This window comes from Oxyura jamaicensis, chromosome 9 (genome assembly GCF_011077185.1).
Source record: "Oxyura jamaicensis isolate SHBP4307 breed ruddy duck chromosome 9, BPBGC_Ojam_1.0, whole genome shotgun sequence".
Taxonomy (NCBI): Eukaryota; Metazoa; Chordata; class Aves; order Anseriformes; family Anatidae; genus Oxyura; species Oxyura jamaicensis.
This window is the reverse complement of record NC_048901.1, coordinates 19,750,728-19,766,017: the sequence shown is the minus strand read 5'-3', so window position 1 is coordinate 19,766,017 and position 15,290 is coordinate 19,750,728. Positions and strand designations below refer to the sequence as shown.

The 15,290-nt window shown below is 38.1% G+C and overlaps 1 protein-coding gene across 5 annotated transcripts in view; it reads left to right on the top strand.

Moving 5' to 3' along the window:
* Positions 1 to 15,290, top strand: part of NAALADL2 (N-acetylated alpha-linked acidic dipeptidase like 2) — a 438,092-nt gene that overhangs the window by 30,392 nt on the left and 392,410 nt on the right. For 3 of the 5 annotated variants that reach the window (XM_035335008.1, XM_035335005.1, XM_035335007.1), the window contains exon 2: positions 7,617 to 7,675. The gene's annotated coding sequence lies outside the window, so the exon portion shown is untranslated. Of the gene's footprint in view, positions 1 to 1,820; positions 2,335 to 3,957; positions 4,196 to 7,616; positions 7,676 to 15,290 lie in introns of those variants that run through there. The other 2 variants (XM_035335006.1, XM_035335004.1) reach the window with 2 other exon arrangements.

Here is a 15,290-nt window from a genome sequence, read left to right as displayed (position 1 = left end):
AGGCAGCTGTGGCATGCAGCCCTCTGGACCTAGGAGCAGAAATTTCAGGGAATACGAGACTTCAAACTCAATGTTTTACTGCCATGTTATTTGTTTCTTCCTCAAAGTAGCGTGGCTTGAGGATATTTACAATGCAAGCAAAGCAGAGAAGCTTTAGTATTGCTGTTCTCTGGCATACCTCAGTGGTGTCATCTAGTGTTACGTGATCTCTAACATCCAGCCTCTGACAGGGCAGAGCTAGACAGAAGAGCAATTGAATTATGTTAATGTGCAAAGTGGAGGCCCTTCACTGAACTGTGGGATATTTTTCCTGTTTGTCCAAAGGCTGCTTTCCATTTATCCAGGAAAGTGTTTCTGCCTGCAATATTTCTGCACAAGTATACGTGCTCTCATATGCACCCTTTCCGCTATTTCTATGGCAATATAAAGGAGTCTTAGTGAAGATTAAATTCCTCCCCTTTTGCCTGTAGCATATACCTTCAGTCAAATTTGTAGTGTAATAGTTTTTGTTGAGTGTAATAGTTTTTATTCCATGTGAATATTGAGAGGGAAGCATGCAAGGGAAAAGAAACAAGGAAAGCATAGAGAAGGTATGTAATACCTGCCAGCAGCTGGATGTGGGAGTTACTTCCCCATATCTTCCAGGACAGAGCTGGACTACTTGTCCCTCTCTGCCATTTGTGGCCCCAGTATTGTTTTAGGGTTTTTGTTCTGCATTCCCTCCCCAGGCATTAAATGACGGGGCACAACTTTCTCGTGCTTGCTTGTATACGACCAGCTCTATGGGTACATAGCATTTTGTGGATGGAGGAGATGGCACCCGTAGTTTATGACTTGCTGTCAAAATTGCAGTTCTTTGCCTACTAAGAGGGGCTGCAGCTGGCACTTTTGAACATCAGGCCATTTTTGCTTGCTGGTGTGAAAAGGAAGAGCTCGACTCTTTCACTTTCCAGGAAGCTTAATGCTTCTGTGCTGTCTTCAGCCGAATGCTGATAATAGGCTCTATAAGGGACCTTTTGTGCAATGATTCACTTAGCCATGAAATTACGTGTAGCAAAAATGGACTTGACCAAGGCAAAGGGGACAGAGGCAAGGTTAAGGCAAGTATCTGGACCTTTTTTTCATACAGTAGATTAAGGCCACTTCACAAATTAACATTGTAAAGCAATCACAAAGCTTTTTTTTTTTTTTTTTTTCTGCAGAAATATTCTAGAATATTGTGCAACTATTAACATTTCTAAAGCCTATCACTTGTGGCAGGTATGTCTATAAGGATTCTAGACTTTAAATTATGTGTGAGATTCAGATTGTTTGTTTTTATTGACCCTTCTGGCCTTAAAACTTGCATTAAAACTTGTGGGCTTTTCTTGTTGTTTTGCTTTCTTTTAAAAATATTTTAAGGTAACTCACCCTGCAGCCATACTTTTATAAGTGTTTTTCTGCTAGATCTGTTATTTTCAGAGGCTGATAAAAAAAATGATGGGAGAGATTCATAACTGCTTTAAAATAGACTTCCTTTTTGAAGCTCGTGTGCTGATTATTAAGGTGTGTGAAAGGAGTTCCCTGACCCATTACAAAATAATCTTTTGTCAACAGAAAGCATAATGCATTCTGATGACACTTATAATTGCAGTACTTCCAGAACAATTACCTTGGTACTTCATTTTTGTATTGTTGGAAATTATATTTGCATGTTATATTTAATTGAAAATGGCACACTTTGCTCTGTGCAGATCCGGAAATACTCACTGGACTTAGCTTAAGAGCAAAAGTATATTTACTTCTCAGGTAAGCAAATATTTAGATCTCATGGCAGGAGAATGCACTATAGTATCACTTTCATGTTGCATCCACAGAACTCTACAGCTAAGTTTGTCCAGGTTACAGCCAGCCCAAGCAGTGATGGGTACTGAATGCTTTGTTTGTTCAGCAACTCAGGTTCAAATGGTTATAAAATTTTGAATTGTGCCAGAAGTTAACTTGTGGTCAGGTGCTGGCCTCTGTGTCCTCAGATTCACGTGCTGGTATTTCCTCTCTTCAGTTAGACTGTACGGCTTTGTACCAGGGAGGTTCTAGCCCAGCAGTTCCCCAGGAAAAGGAAATGGATCGTGCAGCTCTGAACAGTTCCCCTTTGCTTTTGCCACTCTTCTCCCTGCCGTGGACTGTGATGAAACACTCCCTCTCCTCTGACAAAGATGATTGAACTTTTTGGCTGCAACTAAAGACACCTGCTAAATATGAAGTGACGAAAGCTGAAATAGGAAGAACGTCTCTATAGAGGATGAAGAATGAAGATAGTGGGGAGCTGCTTTGGCACAGAATACTTTGGCACAGGTAGACTCATGAGTAAGAGCAAAAGTAACAAAAAAAACTTAAAACGATGGCTGGGTGGGTGTGCTTTGTCTCTATTAAAGTCTAGTTTGTAAGCTAAAACTAAAACAAACACTCTTCCTGTGAATCCAGAAGTCTTTGAGTAGACTTCATTTTGTATTTTGAGGTTAAATTACCGTGATAAAAAATTTGTGTGCGCTTTCTGGATTTTAAACTTAATCAATCTGTCTTGGAGAGAAGCCTGAAATTAATATGATCATAGAGAGAGGAAGAGAGGGCTGTGGCCAGTTTGTGTGAGCGGAACTGGGGACTGGAGTGGGACTTTAGTTTGTATGTCTAGTGGGAACTCATTTTGGTTGTTACTGAGCTGGGTAGTAATCATTCAGTGCTTAAATCATACTGAACTAGTCAGTCATCCTAATGTGTTAATGTCTATCTTCTAGGGACTAAGTTTTAACAAAGCAGTGTTTCTTCCAACCAGTACATACTGCATTTTTGTGTGCTCAGGATAAAATGTGTGTGACCTTGATTTAAAATAAATAAATACATCACTACAAGATCAAATTGCATTCTATAAAAGTATATCTGAAAACTTTAAGAGTACTAATAAAAAAATCTCTTCCCCCAGCTGTCTGCTTCCTTTCTTTGCGCTTGTAAACATTTAAGCATGCTCTTTACATGACGCTTAAGTTTTCAAGTCAAAGTTACGAGTTGCTTTAGCCAGGCTTGGAGTCTGAAAATGAGACCCAGACCAGGACAATAACAAAATGACACAAAGATTGACTGCACTGTACTTGCTGGATGAAGTGAAAACTGCTGAAATATTAAATCCTATATCCTAGGATTTCACTGCCTGCTGGAACTAATCTCATTAATTTAAAACCACCTGAGGCTTAAGAGAGATATACACTGCCATGTGAAATTATATTTATCTCGTCCTGGGGGGAAATCCTTTTCCTCCCCCAGCTTACCTTACTTTTGACTTTGCCATTCTTGAATTACCAGGTCATTCTTCCCCCATGGGAAAGTTGCCATAGCTCACAGCAGTACAATTACTGTATCTGAAGTTCACTGCTATATAAATGCTGAGATCATTGTTCGTGTTTGTTTTCTTTAGGAAGTCATTTAAAACAAAAAAAGAAGATTGTGTAAATAAGACTGCCATACAATAGTTTACTTAAATACAATTGCCACAGAGTTACAGGAAAATACTCTAGAATTAGGAAAATAGTGTTTGGTTTCCAAAAAGTTAAGTTTTCTTTAACCACTTGAGTCTTAAGAGGCTGAATTATTCTTGTAACTGGTGATTGGATGCAGAAATATCAAATGTGAAGTTGCATTTTTAAATCCAGTGGGCATTTGCCAGTGAGAGCTTTGTAATCATGTGGTTGATCCCAAATCTACATTCAGTATTAAAGTTCAACCAGTGGAAATCCTCCCGTTGACATGAAAGGACTTTAGGTGAGGCCTTATCTGATGTCCCTGTTAGGCTTTGCAGCAAGGCAGTGACCTTGCTGAAGTGTCTTTTACTGTTTGTCTACTTATGAAAAAAAATAAGTAAACTTTGAGTTACCCATTAAACAGCTCAAATATTGAAGGATATTAAGAACTTAGCATTAAAGCTGAATTCACTCTTAAAAAAGAAAAAGCTAATGGTGTGATCTGAGCCAGTATGCAGAAAGCTGTATGTATGCAGTGAACGGATTTGCTTGGTGAGCCTGGCTGTCGGCACACTGCTTCCAGGAGAAGGTCGCCCTGGGTAGAAGTGCACTGGGGAGGAAAGCTGCCTGCGGATGTCTTGCGGAAGAGCCCCAACTCAGCATCCTCCAGCGGGCCTGTGGCTGGCACACCACTGCTGTGACTGGTGAGATGGCACACGTGTCCTAGGGCAGGCAGGGTAACGGCAGTGCCAAAGTGACGCAGTATTTCTGTGACATCCCATGCAGCTCAAAAAAGGGCTTGGGGATTTGAATATTAAATGTGTTAAAGTTCAGTGCTAGTAGTGACTTGTTAGCCCTAAGTCACCATATTAATAGATGGCTGTTTAAAATGTCCTGCACTGATAGCTTATGTATAGGGACAACAATAAATGCAGTTGCAATTGCACACCAATTAAAGTAATAAAGAGATAAGGCCCCGTTTCTGCCTCATCTTTCTGGTATGAATGGACAGCAGGGTACAAAAGTTGCAGAGCTCTTCTGCATCAGACCAGAGGATAAAATGAATAAAAGGCTGGTATTTCAAATCATCATGCACAGAGCAGAGGTTTGACCCTTATGCTGGTAGAGTGCTGTACTGGATCCTACAAGGAGCATTGAATATTCATGTGAGCAATGAATAATGAACAGTGAGTTTGGGTAACGAAGAACAGGAAGGATTAATGTTGTGTTTGTTGGCTTTTGGTAGGGGAGGTAGGATGGTTAACTTGTTTTTGTTTTGTTTGGTTTGCAATGTTATTTGTTTCTATTTGCATGTTGGAGCTTTAATTAGCGTTTCATTTAACAGATTTTAATAACAGATGCATATGAGTTATAATATAGCTACCATTAGCAGCGCTGTTGGGAACAGATCGGGTCAATTTGTGCTGTAAATAATCAGGAAAATAGTGCTCAGGTGTTGTGACTTGCTCAGAAGCCTGCCTGAGCTCCTGGAGAAATTTGCAGCCATTTGGGGGGTGAACTTTAATTTTATATGCAAGGCAATAAAACTTGCAAGGTAAGGTTGAAAAACCATAATTGAAACGAAGTGAACTCTCCTATGTTTTAATGGACTTTGCTGTTCCTGTATGTGTCCCCTTGACACTTACTGACTCCAAACATTCAAGTGATCTAGGTAGTTTTTATCAATGTTCCGTTATAGAAACTGAAGGGAACACAATGAAATGCATATGAGCGAATAGGAAATGTATTCATGTGTCTGGATAAGAAAAACAAGTGTAATTTACATGGCCTACTTAATGCTGTTTGTGTAGTCTCCTGATCTTGTCTAGATGCAAGAGAATTTGGCCAAGTGGTTTTATTTGGTCTTACTAATGAACTCATTGGTAAAGGTATAAATGATGATGACTTTTCTGTTGATAAGAATGAAGGTTATAGTGGCATATGCTTGCTGAACTCTAATGTACGCTCCTATCCAGTCCTGTGTAAATAGGTACAGCATATTCTAGTTTATTTAGTGATGGGCAGGTTGTTAATTCCTTAAAATAGCTAAGGAGCAAGAACCTGACACCTTGAATAACTTATGTGTTTTCTTTGTAAGCTTGTTTCTGTTTTGTAACCTTTAAAATGTGGGTTTTATGAGTGGTATCATTAAAATTTATACTCCCTCTTGTATGTGATGTTAGTCATTATTGCTCTGCTGTGCCTCCCGATCACCTGTCTGAATTACAAAGCAGCCTTCCTTGGAGCTAAATAGTAAGTTTTTTTTTTTTCCCCTCTTTCTAGAGTAAATGCTCGTTGACTTCATTATTTTTCACTGGTGCTCCCACACTGGAGCAGAGGTCAGAATCTGGCCTTTTCTGCTTTCCATCCAAATGTGAAAGGTTGCTGGGAGTAGCACTGTATTTTGAAGAATGAAATATGAAAGGCCTTTTAACTGACGGGACCGATATTAATCACCAAGTGCCACAGAACTTGTTTTGAAGTGTACTTTATTTTTGTTAACTGGGATTGATGTGCTCAGTAGGCGACTTAATGTTTTGCTGGGCTTTGTTATGCTGATTTTAAAATGTTTCAGTGAAGAGTGAATCTTTGTTAAGAGAGAATATAAGCTAATGTTGAAAGCCATCAGAGCCCTTGTTTCTGTAAGTGGAGGCTTTTTTTAAAGACCTTATATACTGGGAACAATTGTGCAAAATTCTTCGAAGTTATGCTTCTAGTCTGTATCCTCAAACTGACAGTGCCAAAAAATGATGTCTTCCTTGGAAGTCTCTTCCATACTCAAAAGCTCTGGACTTCTTTAGAAGCACCTGAATCATCAAATGAAAGTGCTTCTTGAGTGTGGATTACTGCAGAGGTTCTGTTACAGTTGTCAAATGAATTGCTTGTTAATGCTTTGTAACTCCTGAAGATGAACCTTTTTTTTTGCATTTTTTTTTTCTCAAAAATGAAGGATCTTTGCTTACAGTCTGTGTTGACAGATAGTCTTGTAGACTGTGGAATAGATGAAGTCATTGTAGTCTCCTAAAACAAGATTTGGTTTTCTGGGTTTCATACAAAGGGGTAATACGGAATTGTTTCTTGAAACACACACTGAGTAGTAGTGTGGAAATCTTCATTGTGTTTTACTACTTGAACTTGCGTACATCATGCAAAAAGAGCTAGGATTTAAGTTCTTTGTAGCAATTTCAGGAGAGGTGGGGTTGTTTTTTGTTTTATAAAACATGAGGCTGCCACGAGAGATTCTGTGCCATTGTCTAGTTCCCCTGAAAGACAGGGTGTCACGTAGTACTACAGAGCGGGTCTCAGCTGGGGGAAGTGTTAGAGGTGGAAAGCTTGAGAAGGAAACAGCTCAGGATGGAGGTATGTCAGAGTAAGTGCACTTGTGTTAGGTGCTCAGGTGTGCAGCCTCTTCCTGAAACTGTGATTAGTGTTTATTAGTGTTTGGGATTATTAACTTTCCCTCCACTTCTGTTCAGTACTTGCAAGGCAAGTTTCCTGTCATGTTACAATAGAGAAAATGTGAACGTTAGAGGCTCTTGCACTCAACCCTTCTAGTGGTGTGATTCCTGGGGTGGGAAAGGCTGCTCAGGGGGCTTGCCTTCTCTCTTAATATCCAATAAGGCCTGCTTCAGGCATCACGGTCTCCTACCACACACATGCTGCTGCCAGTCTTTCCTTGAAGTAATACTCTGGAGTTGAAGTTTAATTTTGCTCTATGCTACTTATCTGTAGGTAGAATGAGAATTGGTGAGAGGGCTTACCTACGTAAACGTTAGTGAAATAGTGAAGAAGAGCTGTGATGCTGATTAGAGGAGGCCGAGTAGAGTTTTTCATAGGGTTAATGCTTTCCACATTGGGGGATAGAAGATTGAAAGTGAAGGGCATACTCCTTGTTGAAGGAAAGTGTTAGAGTGGTCCTAATACAGAATCTCATTAAAGCAACTGTCAGGATTCCTCTATTTTACCATCACCTCCCCTATTCTATAAGAGTCAGCTGTCGTTTTGAGTGAGCATACTGCCAAAGAGGCATTTACAAATAAATGAAAAATGTCACAATTGATTTTGCTCCTTTCCGAGTACTGTGTGTCAGCTTTGTCACAAACCCTTTGTTACTCTCTTTTTCAGATTTCTCGACTGGACATTGGAAATAACTTTGGTTTTGGGCTTCTTTCTGTTGACCCGGGGTAAGCTCCCTGGGTTTTATGACCTCTTGATAACATTTGTGTACTGGTTAAGTAATATTGCTTTTTCAGTGCTTAGAAAGGATGAAGTGCTAGAAATGCTTACCAATTACCTGGAGAATGTATATCAAAGCTGCATAACACAATCCACGCTTGAGAATTCTACTAACACCAAGGTTTTATTTCATAGTTTCTCTTACATTAAAATATCTGTGACTTATGGTAATTACTTGGCAAAATGTGTTTGCAGCAGTACTATCCATATAAAATACATATACCTACAATTTTAATTTTTTTCTAAAGAATATATGCTTCCAAGTCGATGGTGTTCTTTTCCTCAATTTTTATTTAAAATTTCTCATACTCTTTCAATGTATGTTATAAAGCTATTAAAGTACAAATTGCTGCTTGTAAACATATTGAAAGCTAAGCTGTTTTGTGTATTTGCTGGCAGGGAAAGTGAACCTAATGTGTACTATCAATAAACCCTTTAAATGCAAAAGTGTTACCATAAAAATGGATATCTGTTGGAATTTCATTATAAGAAATACTTGAGATAATTTAGATACAGTGAACTACCTAAATTACTGGTCACTTTTTTTTTTTTTTTTAAAAAAAAAAAAAGACTTTTCTGCTTGAAATTCCTTTTTGTGATAGCATTCAAAAATGCCTGCAGAGTTTTACTGAAGTGCCTGAAAAAACACCATATTAACATAGAACTGCACGTGATCTTTCAGATAGGAGTTAAAGATTTTTAAGGACAAGCCTGCTGCTACTCTTAAGAGCAATTTTTTGGTCCTCTTTGCGTTTTCTGTGATGTTCGGTAGTAAAGTGCAATTGTGTAAGAAATGTAACCTGCAAATGATAATAGGAAGAGTTTGCTATTTTCAATTAGCTTTAAAAAGTAAATTCACATTGTGTAGTAGGAACTGTTATGTAATGCTTTGGGTGAATATTTCTGAAGGGATTCTTCAAAAGAGATTCACGCATATTTTGCAATCTGCCAGACAGTGCAAGTCTCTATTTCAGTGCACATTATTTTTCTCTTTATGGCATATTTTAAAGTTATTGAAGCGTATCACAGTTGCTAATAAGACTTTAAAAAAAAACACACATACACACACACAAACCTGAAGAACATCACACTGCTGTCACTGTTATACTCTGGAAACTCCTAGGGAATAAAGGAAGGAACTGGACTTTTTAAGGAAAAACTAAATCAGTGTATGGAGTTACCTGCCCATTATGCAGATTTAATTTCTATTCCTTATTCATTTGGGATTGTAACGTAGCCTCATTAGCTCTGCTTTTAATACAGCAGTGATTTCTTTGCATTAGTGTATGTGCATTTGTCAGATGCTTGTGTGTTTTTAACATGAAAGTTTTGATCTTGAGATGGAAGATGACAGATGTCAGTCATTCACAGCTCTTTTAAAGCTCTGGTATTACCTTTGGCTTAATTAAAGAAAAAAATATGGAATTTGTTTTGAAACAAATTTAAAACAGTTTTAAATAATGATCAACTTTTCTGAATGCTTTTTCTTTTACCTAAGATTCAAAATGTAAGTGAAACTACCAAAGAACATGCCTAATTCATACTTTGAACAGACTTTTCCCTATTTACGTGTTAGTACAAACTTTTTGACAAGGCTCTGTAAGGCAATCTCTAACATCCCATTATCTGCAGCGGGCTGCCCAACCTTGATTTGTTTTTTCTTTCTTCTGTTTGTGCTAGAATAAAATCTGAGATCTGAATCCAGTACAAAGACAGAAAATGAGTTCTGGCAGTGTAAAAACTGATAACATAATTTCATTGAATAGAACAGACAGTTCAAGGCTGTTGTTTGTGTAATTAATTACTACTGTTACTGTAAACAAAGAGAGGGAAGGAAAACTTGGGTTTAAAACTGAGATAGAACTCAGCATTGTCAGCTCTACACATCCCCCAGCCTCCTTCCCCCATACATTTGACTTCAACAATACAGGAAATTGTTTTGAGGTAAATCTAAATGTAAACCTGTAGCATTTCAAATCTGTGTGAGCATGCACTTACGAGTAAAGCAATGCTGCTGAGAGAAATCTAGAGCACTTCCAATCTGCCTCGAAACAGTACTGAGGTATTGGCTAAATATGATTAGGCAGACTTACCGAAGCTCAGACTTAAGCATCAGCAAATCTCTGCATGCAGTAATGATACTTGGCTTCATAAAGTTGCTGACATTGACTTGTCTCAGCCTCTTCTATTAAGCTGGGTGTATTCTGATGCATAGTTATGCATATGTAGATCTCTGCACTCCAGCTGATTGCATGTATAGAGAATTCCTTCTGGAATGGCCTGAATCATAAGATTTCTCACAACTGCTGGATGTCCCTACAAGCAACTGATGAAATGTACTGAGCAGCAAAATTACCCCGAGTTATATTCTAACTGCTGTGGGAGATTGTCTAAGATCTCCATCAAGTAACAAATATGATGATAATAAAGAAACCCTTGAACGCTATAGCTGTTCAGTGCAAACTTGCACGTAGGGAATAAGCTTAGGGAAAGCCAAACCTCCAGGAAACTTATTTTCAGTTAGGAACGAGGGAAGAAGGAATTGAACTGAGATCTGTGTCTCTCTGAATCAGTTTCTATTCTTGCACTGCAAATTAAAAGGTTGAAACTATTACAAGTTCAGTTTAAGAGATTTTTTTTTTGTCCAGTAACTAGATTCTGCTGTTCATGATGACAGCAGTAATTTGTTTGTTTGGCTTTTGAACCAAGAATATTCTTGCAACCCTTTTCATACAAAAAATGTCCTTTTCCTATTGAAATTAATAAGAAGATGGTATATTTCTGTGTCATGGGGACACACAGGTCTCATAATTCAGTGAGGTGAACTGTAGACCCTTCCCGATCCCCAAATGCATGACTTCCTGGCAAAAGATGTCTTTTATATATAAGAAGAAAAAATAATTGAAGTGGGGGAGAAATAAGGGAGGATAACCTGGTCAAGTGGGAAAAGATGAGATTTGGAGGAGTTAGTATTCATGAGTTTCTTACTATCTCACTCTTCGAAGATCCATTTTAATGAGAAAGGTTACTCAGGTTCTTAAAATAGGCCGGTTTCCAGCACCTCTTCTCACTTCCACTGTTACTCTGACTTCAGTGAGATCGCTCATTGAATAAAGAAATGGTTCCTCACCTCTTTATATCCGAGGCTGAGTGCTATTGACTTCTTGGTGCTTCTTACCCTTTGTGCTGCTGCTGTCTTTTAGCTGTTTAAAAGAAAAAAAATTGTAATCTGTTTCCCTCTGAACAGTTTTGTATAGGTGGCTTATAAATAGCATTGCTTCAAGTGGTGTAGGAGAATTCGTAGCAGACAGGACGTGTGAGCAGAAGCAGCTCACAAGATAATGCTAATAATTTGTAGTTCTTCATGACCAAGGCTGAATGAGTTGGTTGTAGGTCATTTACTATTCAAGCAAGAATAATGTGGTAAAATGAGTCTTACTCATTTTTGTTGTCGTACAACGGTTAAGCCTGAACCTTGTAATTTTAGGGGGCTGGATAGGGCAAAGCTAATCACTTAATTGATTACGCTGTTTCCTCTAGTTGTAATGGGTTAATGATGGTCAAAGATTAACTATCAGAAAAACCCCAAAACTGTACAAGAAAATACCGTGAAGTAGCTTAATGGTAAAATAGTTTAATTGCTGTTTAATCAGCAGAGCAGAGGTGGGGAGGAAGCTCATGTGCTGACCTGTAGGTTCTGAAAGTCTTTAGTCAAAAGAGTGACTTGAAATGCATGTAGGATGATCATCTATGCATAGTATGTATTCGGGAGTGAAGGGAAGCATCTTTGACTAATTTCCTTGAGTCATTATTTTAGCAAGAACATCTTGGGAATAGTCTCAATGCTCGAAAGTGTTAGCAGGACCTAATGCATTTTAATTTTTCCCCATGAAATCATAGTATTTGTTTAAGCAACAAATAATGATAATTGCTTCTGGGGCTTATTTTGCATTTACTAGAAAAAAATGGTTTGCAACTTCATTCAGAATTAGTTCCGATGTGTGTATAGACCTGTATTATGCTAAGAAAATCAATGAATTGCATTTGAGTTAATAATAATGGTTCTATTTGATAGAGAAGTCCTTAGGCACTTTTGGAAATTCTTGCTATGATTAATGATGGCTGAACACAACTCCTGTGACTTTTCTGTAGCTATAGAAACAGGTTATGCTGATTCCAACAGGTGTTCGGTGGAGCCAAGATTTCACGTGATGTCTTCCTATAAAGGAAGCCTCTATTCTCACACAGTGTGTTAGGGGCATTTTCTTATTTTTTCTTTCCACAGTTTTGGGAAGTAATTTGGATTAATGTTCTTGATTTTTAACATTTAGATGTAATTCGGATTTTTACATATATATATATATATTTTAAAACAAACAAACTCTCAAAAGGTAGTTTGTGACAACCGTATATATATACCATATATATACTGAAATGACACAATTTGAACAGTGTTTTCATCAACAGGGGTATGCTGCTGTTTTAAAGTTAAATCTCTCCATAGGGTATCATAACGGGATCAGAGGATCAAGTGTAATCCTTCAATATTGCATATTAATTCTGCAGAGGGTTGAATTAATCTTTTCTGTTTGATAGTATATGACTTTTATAGTTCTATAGTATTCCCATGAACAAATCTGTAACGCAAAGTACAGTTCTTGGAGAATAGTGTATTTATTTTATAAAACTCCTGAAAGACTCATACTTCTAGTGAATTTGCTTGTAGCAAACTGGAAATGAAAGTATTTGTCTTAGCATTTCATGCCAATTTTTAATTTTATGTACTCTGCCTTAAAGAAACTGAACAAAATATGAGTCTTCTCGTGAAGATTAAAGACTACTAGAAAACTTGTGCCGACACAAGAAGGATCTCTTTCACTGCAGGTGATAGTGAGCTTTTGCATCCAGACTAGTAACATCGATCAGCAATGTGCTGCTAGGAAGACTGATGGCATTCTTGACTGCGTTAGGCAAAGTATCACAGCAGATCTTATCCGTTTCTGTAACCACCTGAAGAGAGGGCGTGAAGAGGATGGAGCCAGGCTCTTTGCAGTGGTGCCAGGGCAAAAGGTAGTGGCACAAACTGGAATGCAGGAGGTTGTCTAAACATAAAGAAACATGTCTGTGCAGTGTGGGGGACTGAGCACTGGAACAGTACCCAGAGAGGCTGTGGTGTCTCCTCCTTGGAGATCTTCAAAAACCACCTGGACCTGGTCCTGGGAGACCTGCCCTGGGTGTCCCTGCTTGAGCTGGGTTTGGACCAGACAACCTCCAGGGTTCCCTTTCAGCTTCACCCCCTCTGTGATTCTGTAATAAAACAATAGCTGTGTACTGTAAATTTAAAGGATGATAATTCTGAACATTTTTTCTTCTGAGGTGGATATTCCCAAAGCTTTGCTTTCACAAAAATCCACGTAGTGTTTTACTTTGTTTTTGTTGTTGCAGTTCCTTCTGTGACACAAACTTAAAGTGTTCATTAGGCTCTTATTCTGCTATGGCAAAGACCTTGGGACTGCCCAACAAAAAATCAGAAGTACAATTAAGTAAACATTAAATTTAACCCCAGCTCTGACATTCTCAGTCAGTACTTTCATGATCCTATTAGGAGGTTACGTGCCTTAGCACACAGAAGGGCGGGAGTGGTTCTGTAAGTGCAAATTAGAGCTGGTGACCCTTTTGTGTTACGCTGCAACGAGCTTTTGGTTTAAGTAGTGTAACATAATCATGATTTAGTAGCTGATAAATGTCTAGAGCAGTGTGCAAAACAGTTTTTCAAAACTGCCAAGGTATGTGATCATGGTTGGATTTGATGATCTTAAAGGCCTTTTCCAACCTAAATAATTCTATGATGATATTATTTTTATATTAATGTGAAAAACATTAAATTATGGAACCTAAATAGGTGCTTTTGACCCTGCTATAATTCGGGAAAGGGGTGTGAGAGCAATCTGACATCTCAAAGAAGAAAATAAATTGGAAAAAAAATCCTTCCGTTTTTTGCTAGTTCCTGTATCCCCACAGGTTAAAAATGAAATAGTGGTTAGGGAAGAGAAGAAAGACGTTTTTTCCCTCAAATGCTCTATATTTCAGAGTGATACTGATATTCTTTTTAGCTCTGTCACTTAATGTTTGCTTTGTGCTTTTCCAGGGCTGAATTACAGTCCCAGGCAAAGACAGGAACTGTTTCCATTGAATGCTTTAACACATTTTCATTGAATACTTTAACTTTGGTTCTGGTGTTCTCATGGGAAAGAATGGATGAAGTGCTCCCAGGGTGGATAGGCATTCACCTTCGAATCCGGTTCAGAATATGTTGCTTGTTAGCTTAAAATTAAGCTATCATCCCACCAGAAAATTTGCCCTGTACGTTTTTATCTGATTATTTGAATGGGGGAAACCTCACTGTTAACCTTCCATAATGATACAAAGGCAACGTGCATGTTTATACATCTACATGACCAGCCCAGTATAAGCTATTCTTTAAGACTATACTATTCTAAATATGGCACCTCCAACTTCAAAAGTAAGTGTTTCCTTTACCTTAGGGCATGTGAAAGAGAGAAACTTATTGGGAGAGTTTTGACATTTCTTTTAATGGAGAAGGATCAAGCGAAAATGTGAGGTTGGAATGACATTGATTGGCAGTACCGGCCAGTGACCAGTAAATCAATCTGCAGTTCAAGCTGTTTAGTTAAGGCTTCTTTATACAATGTATTATCAGTTCTATGGATTTGATGTTTTTATTAGAAAAAAAATATGCTTTTATCTGTAGAAATAAACCATCCTCATCTTGGTGTGGTCAATGACAAAGCTCTGATGGATTTCAGCAGTGCCCTGAATCTATCTGGTGGAGATTCAGTTTATATGTATACATACAGCACTACTCAAAGCAAAATATTTCACAGCTATAGTATGAACACTTCAATTGCTTTAAGATACCTCAATGCATTATTGAAAAGAGTGCATTTCCAATGAGAAATACTTTGCAATGATTTCATTTTCACAAAAATGAAATCCATAACCAAGAAATGATGACTCGATATTTTTTAAACAAACACAAAGCCCAACCCTCCAGCTCCCCTCCCTTGCAGAAAGTTGAACTTAAAAGACACAGGTTTCAATGCATTGTTTAGAGACAGGTTTGAGGGACTTTTGAGGGGAGGCAGGTGCATTGTTTTTGGAAGCTTCTCTTCAAGGGTTAAGTATTCCTATTTTTACCTCTACTCCTCCAAGTCCATCTGCCTTTTATTGAGATCAGCTGTGCCTGCTGTCCTCTTAAAAGCCTCTACTCTGGGAGTCACTGAATTTGTTGTAGACCTTATGAATTTGCTTTGAGTTGACTGAGTGACATTTGTTATAAAAATAACATCTAAGATGCAGCTCATAAAGTATGACATGTTCAGGTAAATAGGATCCTTTATCCTAGATGGTACTATCACTGTTTTAGTCATCACTTGTAAGATGAATCTTTCAGAAAATGATAGGCTAGATTTCAGAAGTATAATTTCATGTGCTTGATTTACCTCATCTGGAAGACAATTTTTTTGGTGCATCACTTTTGAA